General features: G+C 35.4%; 1 long non-coding RNA gene across 1 annotated transcript in view; it reads right to left on the bottom strand.

Annotated features, from left to right (window-relative positions):
• The window catches only part of LOC138697820 (uncharacterized), a 174,981-nt gene that overhangs the window by 4,405 nt on the left and 155,285 nt on the right, over positions 1–15,291 (bottom strand). Inside the window, exon 3 of the long non-coding RNA XR_011331619.1 lies at positions 7,377–7,551. This is a non-coding gene — a long non-coding RNA (uncharacterized lncRNA). The remainder of the gene's footprint in view (positions 1–7,376; positions 7,552–15,291) is intronic.

The following is a 15,291-nucleotide window of genomic DNA, read 5'->3' as shown; positions in this document are numbered from 1 at the left end:
GAGTAGATTGATTGACGTCACATATTTTCGGAACAGTCCTACATTTTCAGCTACTGTCCGCAGAGAATGAATTTTCCTGTTTTTGTGCCCAGAAAATAATTTTGTTCCCTGAAGTTTACTTTCGTTGCTTTCATATTTTTTATTTATTTATTTTTTATTTAATAATAATTTATTTATTTATTATTTACTTACCTTCTTATTGATTTGCTTATTTAGTTATTTACTTTTTTACTTTTTATTTAATTATTCTTTATTTATTTTACATCTTGATTACACAACTTTAAACACTATATAACTTCGGAATATGTATTATATGTCTTTCTCGTGTTAGATTTTACCGTACCTGGTTAACATGTTTCGGCCTGTTATTGGCCTTCTTCAGAACTGGTTGTTGCTGGTCTTGTCGCCTTTTGTTTTGTTTCCTGTGGGGTGTGTTTGTGTAGTGTAATGTGGAGTCAAACAGTGTGTGTGTTCTGAAATTGAGTTGTGTGTTGAGAATTTCATTTGGATGTGTTTTTGTGTGTCTGTATATTTCGTGTTCTAGTGTGTTTAGTTTCTGGCTTTTTGGTTGGATGTGTAGAATTTCCATGTCTGTGTTGATGTCTCTGTGGGTGTGGTTAGCATTTGTGATGTGGTCTGCATATGTGGAAGTGTTTTGTAATTTGTTATGGCTGTGATGTGTTCTTTGTAACGTGTTTGAAATGATCTGCCTGCCTGTCCTATATATAAGTTGTTGCAGGTGTTACATTTGAGTTTGTATACGCCTGTGTGGTTGTATTTGTTTGTTTGTTTGTTTGTGTTGAGATGTTTTTGTAGAGTATTATTTGTTCTGTATGCGATGTTGTAATTTAATTTCTTGAATGAGGTTGCAGTCTTGTGTGTGTTTTTTCCTGGAAAACGAGGACGTCTGGTACCTTCTACCAGTGGTCATCAGTACACGCTGAAATGGGTAAAGGGTAAGCAGTGTATCGGATATGCACCATCGTGCAGAAAGGAGAGGTAGAAAGCATACCCGCCAGTAGCCACGGATGCACGCTATTGCCTCTCTTATCCGCGGGCAAGAGACGCTAGCTCGAGAGTGCACTATGCTGATGACCGCTGCCTTAGACTAATTACGAATTCGTCCAATGGTACCATAACTTTCGCATTCGTTATTCTCCTCGTTCCCTTTCTGAATTTGTGAAATATTAGTTTCGTTTTATATCTTTTTCTATCTTCTCCAATGTTTACAATAGTAACTAATAGTAATAACTTAGTTTCCCGCGTAGGCCTAAGAGCCGTGGACGTATCATAATATTTGAAGACTTAGTATTGGTGAAATTCAAACAATATTTTCGTGTAGCGAATAAACTTTGTGGTTTTCGTAATCGTTTGTTGTAGCAGAAATAACTTTCGTAAAACGAAAACTATTATAATGTGACGAAAACCTCACCAAAGGGAAAGCAGTGAAGACAGAGCCGTAATGAGAGCATGTTTTTAAAGGTTATGTAGCTCTCAACTACTGTGAACTAGCTTTGTTAGAGTTTTTATGACGAACATTGACAAGCACACAAGGTAATAAAGTGTTATTAGCGATTTTTAATTAAAATTATATTATGCCATAAGGAAATCGACCGCTACTGGGAAGCCAGAGCCCGAATGTTTTTAATTACTTAATCCGTAGTTTTGTTCACCACTTTCTTGTTTTTCGCTCAGTAAATATCATGTACTAGCCATTAGACAAATAAATAAATATTATGCCATATGATTTACAGAAACGCATCACTTATGAAAACGAAAGGAAGCACCGGTAACTCCAATAGACCATTTCAGTGGACTTAACTACTGTTGGTGAGTAAATATATTTATCATAATTTGTTGTTTGTACGATAATGTTTATATCATAGTTAATATAGGCTATGTGTTATCAGAACTGTAATGAGATGACATTTAAAAGTTACTGTATATGTAATAAGATTATATTGTTTTTTCACTTTTTTACGGTTTTTGAAGTTTGTGTTTTTGTATATTAGGCATATTAATTTTAAACAGGAAAAAAATTAGCCTACGTTCTTCAGTCGTTGGCTCTGACTGGGAAGTACAACAGAGTCGAAGATCAGTTAGTCTAGAATAATTTTTCGATTAAAGTTCGGCATTTCTAACATAGACACGAAAGGTTCAATTACAAACTAGTTTGTGTGTAGCTAATGTTCCAAATCTGATCATTACGTATCTTGTGTCTTAGGTTAATCGTAAACAGCTCTTCATATACTAATTCATTTCAACTATTTTCATTTTGTTTCTGATTTTTTTCCTCAAGAGACCACATTTATGCTCATATAACGTGATATTTTCTATAATAAGGAACATTATTATTTTTTTCTTACAAAGGATTATGTATTAATTTACTAATTCTGACGTTAATATACACTGCCGAGAAAAAAAAAACGCAACACTTGAATAAATTTGAAAGATCACATCATAATACAAATTATAACATTACTGTGTGCTTCTATGGACCTCTTTGTGTTAGGCAAGTGTTAATTCATGTTTTGGGAAGAAAAGTTTACCCATTGGGTGGTTTGTGACACCATCTTTGCCACTTCCTGTCCCTTAGTCTATATTTATTGCTGTGACATTAAAAATTTACAATCCTAAACACAAGCAGCTAAAACAAATTTACAACATTTTTGTTATCTTTTTTTGCTTATAATGGAATTCTGTGATATTGAACTCAGTTTTAAACAACGTTTAAGAGCGGTAAGAAGCCTTTAAAACCCATGAAAGCTGCTAGAGCAGTGGCGTGGTAGAGGATGGCAGCATCTTACGTTATGTGGCTCAGGTGTTGCATACAACTCCGTCGACAGTTTCACGTACAGTGCAGAGGTACAGGGAACTTCGTTCATATTCTCGAAGATCGAGATATGGTAAGAAAAGATTAACTTCTTGCAATAGATGACCAGTTCTTGCGCCTTCAAGTGCTGCGTAACTGCCACAACACTGTAGTCTAAGCCAGAAATCGATTGGAAAAAGTACGAGGTGTGAATGTCAGTGAGTGGACTGTGAGGAGGAGGGTACATGATGCTGGCCTGATCTCCAGAAGACCTGCTCCTGGCTCAGAACTTACAAGACGACATCGTCAAACTCGCTTACAGTTTGCAAAGGAAGATCAGGAATGGGCTGAGAAATAGTGGAGAACAGTTTTGTTCTCAGATGAGTCCCGATTCTGCCTCAGATCCCCAGATGGAAGAGAAAGAGTGTGGAGGGCTGGAGAAAGGTATTCTCTATGCAAATTTTCATCAGGGACAGCATTTCATAGTCGTACAGTGATGGTGTGAGCAGGCATCAGTTTTATTCTACGAATGGATCTTGAATGGAGGGTGTGTTTCTTACTGCCCATCGCTACATGAAAGAAATCCTTGGGCAACATATTCTTCCTTTTGCATCATTTATTGGTGACAATTTCGTGCTCTTGCAAGACAATAGGCCTACACGTCCTCGTGTGGCGCGATATGTCCTCCAGTACTTCAATGAAGTAGGGATTCAACTCATGCAATGGCCATCACTCAGTCCTTATCTTAACCCAATTGATCATCTGTGGGACATTTTGGGAAGGAATGTCCGTCATCATGGTCCAGATACCCTTCAAGAGCTATGGCGTCATGTATGCAACACCTGAGTCACATAACTTAAGCTGTTGTCATCCTCTACCAACGCGGCTACTCTAGTGGCGTTCTCGGGGCTTAACGGCATCTTAACTTTCGTAAATATTGTTTAAAACTGAGTTCAGTATCACAGAATTCCATTATAAACATAAAAAGAAAATAATAGTGTTGTAGCTTTGTTTTGGCTGCTTGTGTGTAGGGTTGTAAATTTTAATGGCACAGGAATAAATATAGAGTAAGGGACTGGAAGTGGCAAAGAGGGTGTCACAAACCACCCAATGAGTATACTTTCCTTCCCAAAACATGAATTAATACTTGCCTAATAGGTTCGTTCCAACAGCAGTCAGGAACCGTCCGTAACCACCGTGAGCATGCGCAGTACAGAAAAAGCTTTCCAACACAATCCGAACCAGTCCTGAACCGGAAACATGTACTGTAGTCGGGCGTTCCAATAAGCTTTTGACACGGGTTCGGAACGGTCAGAAATAGTCCGTGGTTTGAGGCATGTACGGAAGAGTACGAGAGACGCGCATGCGCATAAGCTCACCAACGTCTTCTGGATACTGAAGAAAGACATGATCGACTGTTCACATCAATGAGGTTAAAGATGAAAAGTGACAGTGCAGACGAATAATAAAACTAGAGATTTAATTTAAATTTTCGCCAAAAAGAAAGGGAATGGAAATTATTTGGGTATTGAAATAGTTAATTACAATTTCAAGATGCAGATTTGATTAAAAGTATAATAAATAACGTACATACATTAATAATTAAAAAAAAAAATAACTTTTTTTACATGAGAGTCCCCCAGTACACGACATTGAATTAAAGGAATTCTTGCCTTCCATATTTTTTGTCATCTTTTTATAGAAAATGATCGAAATTCTATTTTCTGCAATTAGAATTAACTGCAAAACGATAATAATAATAAGCATCCCGTTCTTAGCAAAGATGATCACAGTTATAGCATCTCTGGATTTAGTACATAACGATCCGCGAAAGCGTTCCAACAGCGTCCAGTCCAGTTTCAATCCCATAGCAGATGCTCAACTAGCGCATGCGCATAAGATGGTACAGGAACCGTACATGAACTGATCCATGAACTGCTTGTTGGAACGAACCTAATACAAACAGGTCCATAGAAGCACACAGTAATGTTATAATTTGTATTATAGTTTGATATTGCCAATTTATTCAAGTGTTGCGTTTTTTTTTTTTTTTTGCTCGGCAGTGTATTTGTCCTGGCAACAAGACAAAAAATACAAACAATGAAATTAAACTTTTACAGTTATTTTATTACTAACCACTCTTTTACGTTTCATGTGATTTTTTTTTCTGTGGGTGCTATTTTTTTTAGTAGGTCTAATAACAGAATTTTCTAGTACAATACACAGTGCTGAAAAGAGATCTGAGGCTATGCCTTTTCTGTGGAAATAATATTTAAGTTAAAATAGCTCTTTTATTTTCGCTTGCTTGACAAGTTTCATTTCATTAAAACATAAGACTTAACTGAAGTGCGATATGTAGACCTATTTAAAACATTTTCATGTATCTTATATCGAATCCTAATTTCATAAGGCAATACGTAATAGCTCGGGAAAAGTTGGTGAAGTTCCTCAAATGCGCTATTAAACATGTCACGACAACGGGCAATCCACGTTCCTCACACTTCTTTTTACTAGGTATTTAACGACGCTGTATCAACTACTAGGTTATTTAGCGTCGATAGGAGGGGTGATAGCGAGATGGTATTTGACGAGATGAGACTGAGGATTCGCCATAGATTACCTGACATTCACCTTATGGTTGGGAAAAACCTCGGAAAAATCCCAACCAGGTAATCAACCCAAGCGAAGATCGAACCTGCGTCCGAGCGCAACTCCGGATCGGCAGGCAAGCGTCTTTGTCGACTGAACTACGCCGGTGGCTTTCTCGTTGATGGATTTTTCGAGCCCACTCGCGACGGATATGGGTGTCAATTCAAAAGTTTGTACAGTAGTTTGAGTAGTTTTTATTACAAAAACTAGAGGACCTTTAAATAAGAAAACTAGTGGAAACGCTTTTTTATTTAAAAAAAAATTAGAGGATCTTTAAATAAGAAAACTAGTGGAAACACTTTTATTATAAACACTAGAGATAGAGGATCTTTAAATAAGAAAATTACTGGAAACGTTTTTTTCATTAAAAAACTAGATTATCTTTAAATAAAAAAATAGTGGAAACTTTTTTAATTTGAAGACTAGAGGATCTTTAAATCAGAAAGTTAGTGGAAACGCTTTTTAATTATAAAAGCTAGATCTCTAAATGTGAAAACGCTTTTTTATTTAAAAAAACTAGAGGATCTTTAAATAAGAAAACTAGTGGAAACGCTTTTTTATTAAAAAATTAGAGGATCTTTAAATAAGAAAACTAGTGGAAACGCTTTTTTATTACAAAAATTAGAGGATTTTTAAATAAGAAAACTAGCGGAAACGCTTTTATTATAAACACTAGAGATAGAGGATCTTTAAATAACAAAATTACTGTGAACGTTTTTTTCATTAAAAAAACTAGATAATCTTTAAATAAAAAAAAATAGTGGAAACGTTTTTTTATTAGAAAACTAGAGGATCTTTAAATCAGAAAGTTAGTGGAAACGCTTTTTAATAAAAAAAATAGATCTCTAAATGTGAAAACGCTTTTTTATTTAAAAAAACTAGAGGATCATTAAATAAGAAAACTAGTGGAAACGCTTTTTTATTAAAAAAACTAAAGGATCTTTTTATTATAAAAACTAGAGGATCTTTAAATAAAAAAAACTAGTGAAAACGCTCTTTTATTACAAAAAAACTAGAGGTTCTTTAAATAAGAAAACTAAAAACAAATATATGGTTAATTTAACGACGCTCGTAACTGCAGAGGTGATATCAGCGTCGCTGGTGTGCCGGAATTTTGTTCCGCAGGAGTTCTTTTACATGCCAGTAAATCTACTGACAAGAGCCTGTCGCATTTAAACACGCTTAAATGTCATAGACCTGGGCCGGGATAGAACCCGCAACCTCGAGCATAGAAGGCCAGCGCTATACCAACTACGCTACCGAGGCCGACTAAAGAAAACAAATGGAAGCACTTTTTTATTACAAAAATCAGAGGATGTTTAAATAAGAAAACTATAGGAAACGCTTTTTATTACAAAAACTAGAGGATCTTTAAACAATAAAACTAGTGGAAACGCTTTTATATTATAAAAACCAGAGGCTCGTTAAATAAGAAAATTAGTGGAAACGATTTTTTATTACAAAAACTAGGGGATCTTTAAATAAGAAAACTAGTGGAAACGCTTTTTATTATAGCTCTAGTTACTAGACACTATCTCTGTTTTTATTAATGATTAAAGTTGTGTCCATTTCATTTTGGGACGCATGTCCGCTATTATCAAAGGTTTGTCGATTCCAACGCTTCACCTGTATGACTTGTGGCACATGAAATCGAGTTTACTGGCAATCTGTCGCGAAGGGACACCCGCATTGCCTTTATACTCAGGAACTGATTCAGAAATAACTTATTTCTAAATAAGCAATTTCACTCTTATATCGAGGATGGTAACAATATACAGTATGTAGTAAAGCCGGACGCTCTAGGCTATAAATAAACAAACGGCTCTCGAAAAGTAGCGCAGGGTCTCGAATACCCTTCCGCCTGGCAATCTATACTGCTCCAAGAGGATTGCGTCGGCTGCTATACTATACTTACGCTCGACTGGCTTCTACTGCTGTGCATGACGCAATCAATGCCCGCGGATCCTGATTGGTTTCGAGTGGGGGGTTGCATCTGTTGGGTTCTCTCCCTCACGTCACCCCACCGACATCACCAAACTACCCTTATTTGCCTTGCTCACTTCACCCTCTGGATCTGTTGAGATGAACCACTGAAAAGAGAGGATAGCAAAAACATCGCTGTTCAAAACATACAAATTGAGAAGAACTGGAAAATGGGAGAGGACGTAAAATACATTGCAGTTTTCTGAATTAGTGGAGTACTGAACCTATTTGCAGGTCCTTAATGGCAGTTTTAGAATGTCACTCGAAACATCGTCATCCTGTGTACATTGGTGTGTATGACCCTATTCTACGAAAATAGTGATTTTGATTCGAGGTCTTTCACTGAAGAGTTTAAATCCCTCTCAGGGGTAAAAGTTTGGATTTTACTTAATTAAAAATTGATTGGAGTGAGTAAGCAAACTAATCTATTGAACTGCATAGTGAAACTTTTGTTTCTTTATTCACTTACATATTTATTACCAAGAAATTTAGTTGTATTTTGACGCATAATTATGTTTGTCTTATTTTACTGAATAAAGAAGACAAGCATTTTCCACTTTACGGACACAAAATGTTTAAAATATTCCGTAGGCTAAGTGAATAAATGCGTATATTACTTGTTTATTTGCTTCCAGGCATTTATGAGCATTTTTTTTTAATTTTGTGGAAAAAAGTGTTAAATTTGTATGCTAAAATTTATTAGAGTTCGTTTATATGATTTTTTAACACATGCCACATTTACAATCTGTCTACAAGAGACAAAAAATAAATATTATAAAAGAATATGACATGAATGGAGATGTTATCCCATGACAACACTCCAAAAGAAAAATAACAATGTTTCAAATATCTGTATTAAAAATGAATGGAAGGTCAAGAGCATTGGTCCTTTTAAGTCTTCCTATTGTTTTGACTATTATCCAGAAAATTTAATGCATGATGATTGGGATGTTGATTTAATCGGTGCAGGTATTTTTTATTGAATTTAGAGATTTCTTCTTTCACAGTTGAAATGTTGAGTTCACGATGAATTACATCATTACGGACATACCATGGTACAGTGACAATGGAACATAAAGTTTTAGGCTGATACAGTATCTCTGCAGTATTTCAATGTTTCAGTTGCTAGCAGTTCCCCACAGTTGGATGCCGTATGTCCAGATTGGTTTTAGTATGACTTTATAAACAGTTTATATGAATGGATTAAAAGTCTTCTTAAATAATCTTATAATTTGTCTTACTCTAGGGAATAAACGCTCGAAAGGAATTAGATAGGGCCTACAAGATCATGAAAACTGATTCAAGTGTTAACAAAGACAATGTAGGTTACATAATAGAAATATACGTACAGTTCGTTCAAAGAAAGCAGTTATTTTTCCTCAAAATTATGTAAAAATTGAACACTATATCTTTACAATTGTAGAGTGTGTTCTCAAAATGCGTTCAGTCCATTTTTATGAAATTACTGGCCTAGTTATTTTATCCACCGGTCTACACAATGAGCGAGTTTTCAAGTGACATGCACAATAACTCAAACTTTTATGCAAGGATTGGCGTTATTTTGAAAAGAAAAGCTTAAAATTTTATGACAGAGGTCTAAAAAAATCATATATATGTATAAATCATAAAAATGGCCAGAATTTGCTCAGTCCATTTGGTCATTTTTATGATTTATATGTACACATGATTATGTTTGAGCCCTCTCTGTTATTAGGCCTATATTTTAAGCATGTTTTCTTCCAAGAAAACTGCAAACCTTGTGTAAAAGGTTGAGTTATTGTTCATGTAACTTAAAAAACTTGCTCATTCCATAGAATGGTGGATACAAGAATTAGCCCAGTCCTTTCATAAAAATGGACTGAACGCATTTTGGGATCACACTCTTCAATTGATGTAGGCTACTGTTGTAACGCTATAAAGTCTCCTTCATGAGGTGTATTAATTTAAATTGACTATTACACTTTTACTATAGTTTCAACCAATTATGGCTGTTTATCGGTACAATTTTATCTCTTCCCTAGCATTTGTTTGTTTTTATCACTTTTCTAGTATTTGTTTCTTTGTTTGCCAACATTTCAAACTGCAAATTCTTTACGGTACTATAAAACATGCTTTGTGATCGTCACTTGTTTATCGTATAGATAGTAAACTGAAAATGGCGGCTCAGTTCAGATGTTTTGACAAAGCTAACATTAGTGAAACAGAATTTTAGTAAGTCAATTAATATTTTATTTTATCAGAGTCTAATCTTATATACTTTCTCCTAATCGTGTAATAGTCTATTAAATCCCACTCGAGTTTTGATTTTCTCTAGATAAATCAAAATCTCTAGTGAGATTACTGTTGATAAATCTGAACTCTTTGATCGCTTGTTTTATGTACTTCTTTAAGTTGAAAGTTTACTTCATGTTCATGTCTCCAGTTTTTCTTAAACAATGAAAGAGTACCTATAGGCCTACAACGAAATTAAGAAAATGAGTTCCTTCGATTTAAACAAAAGATAAAAGGAAGTTAATTTTCAGGAGCAGATGCTACTCCTAATGAAGATTATTTGTTTCAGTTAGAAATGAATGGAGGAAATCGTTTTAACTTTGCTTACCAATGTTTGAAATTCCAAGGACTATACTTTTACGAATAATATGTGTGTGTCTAATGTCTACCCACTTCACCTGCGTGATTCGGGTTCCGCATATTGTGGATAGATGGCAGGACTGTGATCCATTTTCAAATTGCACACCACTTCGGCGGGCCACATTATGCATGAGATGTAGATGTGAAGAGTTATGTCGTGTACTAGGGTGAGTGTATGTTAAGTGTTCGTGTAAGTGTAGTGTAGGGAATGGGTGAGGATGAAGATGAAGATGAGGAAGGGAGAAGGAAAAATCCGGTGCCGGCACGTAGCCTAGTCCTGTCAAAAGCACCAAGGGGGCCGCCAGGCTTAACGTCCCTGTCCGACGGACGAATCACTATCAACAGTGAATATGCCTTCCCTTCATATGCACTCCGGAGAGATTTGGGATTTAATCCAAGTATATTGGTGCACAATTATATTCAACTTACTATATGCTTATGTAACAACAGGAATTAATTAATGTTTAGTCTATTATGAGGTTTGGAGAGATCATTTCTCTGAGATGTTTGGGAATAAATGGAGGAATCATTGTTTGCATCATTTTTGAGTAGCCACAAGTAATGAAATTTTTAATGCGTCACTACAATAATGTGTATGCCTAGTCTACGGAAATCAGACTGCCGCATGAACCTGGAGACACATATGATGGCATTGTTTATAGAAATCGGTGTTGCACAAATCGACTATACAGAACGTGTAACGCAGAAGCGCTACATGCAGAAGCTACTTTAATTTCATAAGTGGAATATTGCAGAAATGTATACAGTATACAGGGTGGAAGGTAACCTTTTACAATCCTTCTGGGATATATCTCGAATTATGACAAACAAAAAAGTATAATAATATTTTGTTCCCAGAAGGGCGGATTTCGAAAAAAATGGTCTTTTGTAACTTGAAATTATGATTAAGTTTTTCATGAAACTGCTCAAAATTGGATTTTATCTCATGTAGGATGAGAGAGTAAGCTATGTATGGCCATGTTACAGTAGTATTTGCATGGAAAATAATACAGATTTCGAAAAAATCGCGTTAATAGTCGTGTACACATTGCATGAAAACAGGACTGTGACACGCTGGCAACACTGTTTTTGAAGTGCGCAAACCATGTGGCCGAGCTAGGTGTACAGAGCGGACGATATGCTTACATTAGTTGCAGGCTACGTGCAGTTCGAAGCAGTCGAAACACAACGAGATGCCACAGTTTTCTAATCGTGAGTATCTGGACATGTCATTAATTTATGGCGAAACTGGTCACAATTCCGCTGCAGCTGCTCACTTAGGCTATACCGTGACAGATAGCTGGATCAGGAGTGTGAAAGTTGTAGACACGCAACTACTGGACACTTTGAATAATATCTTTAAAAGACACTGTAGAGAATAGTGTACAAAATTTAACAGTGTATCCCACATTAATGTGTATCATTTTCATTTAGTTTCAAAGTTGTGTATTTCTTCCAAACATTGTATTGTCATTGAGTTGGAGTGGCATCAACTGTGTGATCCTCGACGTAAAATAATACTATATTTAAAGGATTAATTTTGTTTTATGGATAATTTTTCATTCTACTGTATTATTGATGAAATTGCCTTAAAATGTAACGGAAACTACGTGTTTATTCGTACTAAATTTAGTGCTGAAACGATACAATAACGAACGTTTCATCATAGATAACGAATAACATAGTTCGTGTCATTAACATGTTACGATTACATAAATTTTGATTTGACTGCATTCTCAACAGATGTTTTTTGTTTACAAAACAGTATGTGTGTACATCCTCTCAAAACCTCTGCCAAGTAGATGATTAGAGGGCATTCAGTACGCTGGAGTGCAGTGATCTCGTGAAGTAAACACTGCTACTGTCTACAACGTTGTAATATTGCAACATTCGTTTTCTCGAAATATTACAAAAACTATTGGTCGTATGAAAAAAAAATATTATTTGACAAAACGTTTCCAAATAACATGATCTGTTATGTGTGTGAAGGATTGTAAAATGTTACCTTCCACTCTGTATAACCTTTCAAATGTAAATAACGAATTTTCTTAATCCCCTCTTTTTCAAATGTTTTCCCTTCTTTCCCGAAAGAAACGTACATTTTGCGTATATCTGTGGGTTGGATCGTACGATTGTACATGATACCAAGTTATCGCACATGTACGATCCAGATCGTATCGTAGGGTTGGCAACACTGTTCAAAGCATATATTATGAAGTCACGTAAGCCACTAGTTTCACTGTGACGGCGCAGTGCCGTACTGTGCAGTGGTTGCTTATGGCGATACGTCTGAAACCTAGCATGCATTTCCGTGTTCCACTACAAACAATCTACGGAATAAAACCGTACGAATTTTTTCCGTACAGACAAAACAGTTGTGTGTGAAACTGCCCTAACGGTTAGCATGATTATCACCAGGTTTCGAGACTTTGGACCCGATACAATAAGTTTACTGTGCATGCACTATATGTTGTTGACTCGCTGCAGGTAGATAGAGATGTGTTGAGGTAACAACGTTGCTATTTAGAGTAGAGTACGGTAGTATGGGGAAACACATATATGTATATTCTGAAAGTAAATATACATTACACAATGATAATGTCAAAAGAATGTGAAAAGCATTTATTCTCCTGTCTTTTATAAGCATTTGTGTTTAATTATACACAGTGTTAATGGTGGAAATAAGCATGTAGCAATTTTAATTTTTTCATTTATCCTATTGGTCGTCTTTAGGAAGTGCAGTTACAGTACCGAAGTGCAATGTACTACAAGATACATTCTCAGTATCTCAAACGTAAATCTTTTTCGGTTTTCTGCCAAAGTTTGTACTGTAGAAAGCTGCGCTCTACGTCGCATGACGTGATAGGAGCAAAACGAAAAAACCTAACATCATTGCAGTCTCTAAGAGACAGTCCTTTATTCTCGGGTGACTCTATGTCCACTAATTTTCTGTTTATGTTACACAATGTTCCATATCCGTTATTTTTACATAATATTGATTTCCACTTCTGTTTTACACGTTCAGTAACCAGTGTACTTCATGTCTCATTAATTCTCTGCATCATTTTCTAAATTAACTTGAGAGCTTCGGCATCTCTTGTTCTGACTTTTCTAACCGTGTAATAGTTTCAGACACAGTTTGTATGAAAACCAAATTATTCGTCAGAACCTTCAAATCCAGAGCGTTTTCCTTTGCGTATTTGTTGGCATCCATTCTACAGTACCCCCACCCACTGTACGCTTTACCACTATACTCAGTACGCCGTTATGCGGATTTCCCACTGAACTGCTCTATTGGGTCCGAAGTCTCGAAGCCTGATTATCACTATACCACGGAGAACAGAAAAGTAAATAATCAAAAAAGAAAATTATTTTTATTTACCCTCAATGTTATAAAACAATTCTGAGTTTCCACTTCGATTCTGTGTATCTTTAGGTTATACAACAACAGCAACTTCTTTCTTTATTATTATAAACGGACATTGTTTACTTGAAATATAATATGCTGTCTTATACTCCACCATAAAATGCTGACCCAATGACATCTGATTTTGTTGTTATTTCAATAAGAACTGCTCCCGCAAGACGCTGTATCTTGCTCTCTTGGAATCAGGAAGAATAAACATTGCGAGCAAGAAACTGTCTGCACCACACGTCTCTGTGTGTACCTCAGCCAATCTTTGGTATTCTCGCAGAATGCATCAGCAAGCGACAAGGAAGGGGGATGAAGCAAATTGCATTTGGTGCTGGTTTAAAAATCACTGAAGCTTCAATCCACCCTCCTCCCCTCTACCCTATGTAACGTGGCACTGATTCCACGGAGGAAGAGAGAAGTCATCGTCCTTGTCGTCACGACGCTGGGCGTCCTCAACTGGAAATACATCGTTGTTTCTTCCTCTTTTGCGATTTTGTTTTCTTTTGTGTCGGTCTTGTTGATTTTTATTTTATTTTCTCTTTTGTTTCTGTGTGTATGTGGGTTCGTTATATGCGTGTTGTAATAGTGTAAAGACACCCCGTGGTGTGTTTGATTCCCTTTTAGAGCAGGTTCTAAAAGGGGCTCTTTTGTATATAACGACGACTTTTCCTGCCACAGGGAAGTGAAGTTGACTATTACAATTTTTCTTACTTCAAATTGTTTCTGTAGCAGTGCGATGGACATATGCGGCTTAATTCAGACCTAATTATATTCTACTAGTAGCTTGTGCAGCAAATGTTGCAAACTAAGTTCATTAGACGTTCAAATAAACATTTTTCAGATTTCTTTTCAATGAAGAATATCAGACATTCTGAAAGTTATTTGCTTCCATAATAATGAAAGATACTCTCTCTCGAGCCAATACTGAAGAGAACCACGCATATTAATATCTACACCACACCGCCATTAAATATATGAAAAAGACCCAACCCCACTTGATTAATAACTATAAAAATATTTGATTTTTAATAATATTATTATCTTACGTAAGTTTTATAGCTTTCAGGAACATACACTATATATATATATATATATATATATATATATATATATATATATATATATACTATATAGCCGCCACTCAGTAAAATATAGAAATCAAAATCTAATTTAAGTTAATTCTGTACATTTACTTATATAACCCCAAAACGTTTCACTTTCATATCATCAATATAGCATTAATATGTATAATTAATGAAAAATAGTCACGTCACGGCATTAACTACAATAATATTTCATTTCTAATAGTAATAATGTCATCAAACCACCTCTAGTTTTGTAGTTTTTAATATCCAATACACAGCTGTACCCAGAAAATTACACAACACAGAATCGAACCTGTAAATTATTTTTATTAAGTTAAGTTTTTAATAACCAATTTAATTCGAGCTCTAAATATGTCAGCATTCTTGCAGATCATGGCCTTCGTGTAATATTGTTTACTGTAGTGTGTGTTTTGTTTTATTCTGAAATGCAACACGGCTGACTTGATGCTCGCTTCGCTTCTGCTGAATGCAATTAGCTAGTTCTCAAAACTGACGACAGATGGATTTTGGAAAATGGGACAATTATGTAGGAAAATTGACATTTCACTGAAAACTACTATTTTTCCGAAAAACTTTGGGTTCCAGGCTTCAAAATGAGGGGCCATTTATTAAAATCCGTTCAGCCGTTTTCCTGTAATTTCCATTACTAGTTCAAATTATACATATATATATATATATTATATATATTAAATTAG

The sequence above is a fragment of the Periplaneta americana genome, chromosome 4 (genome assembly GCF_040183065.1).
Source record: "Periplaneta americana isolate PAMFEO1 chromosome 4, P.americana_PAMFEO1_priV1, whole genome shotgun sequence".
Classification (NCBI taxonomy): Eukaryota; Metazoa; Arthropoda; class Insecta; order Blattodea; family Blattidae; genus Periplaneta; species Periplaneta americana.
Note: the sequence above shows the minus strand (reverse complement) of the source record. Positions and strands in the feature narration are given on the sequence as shown.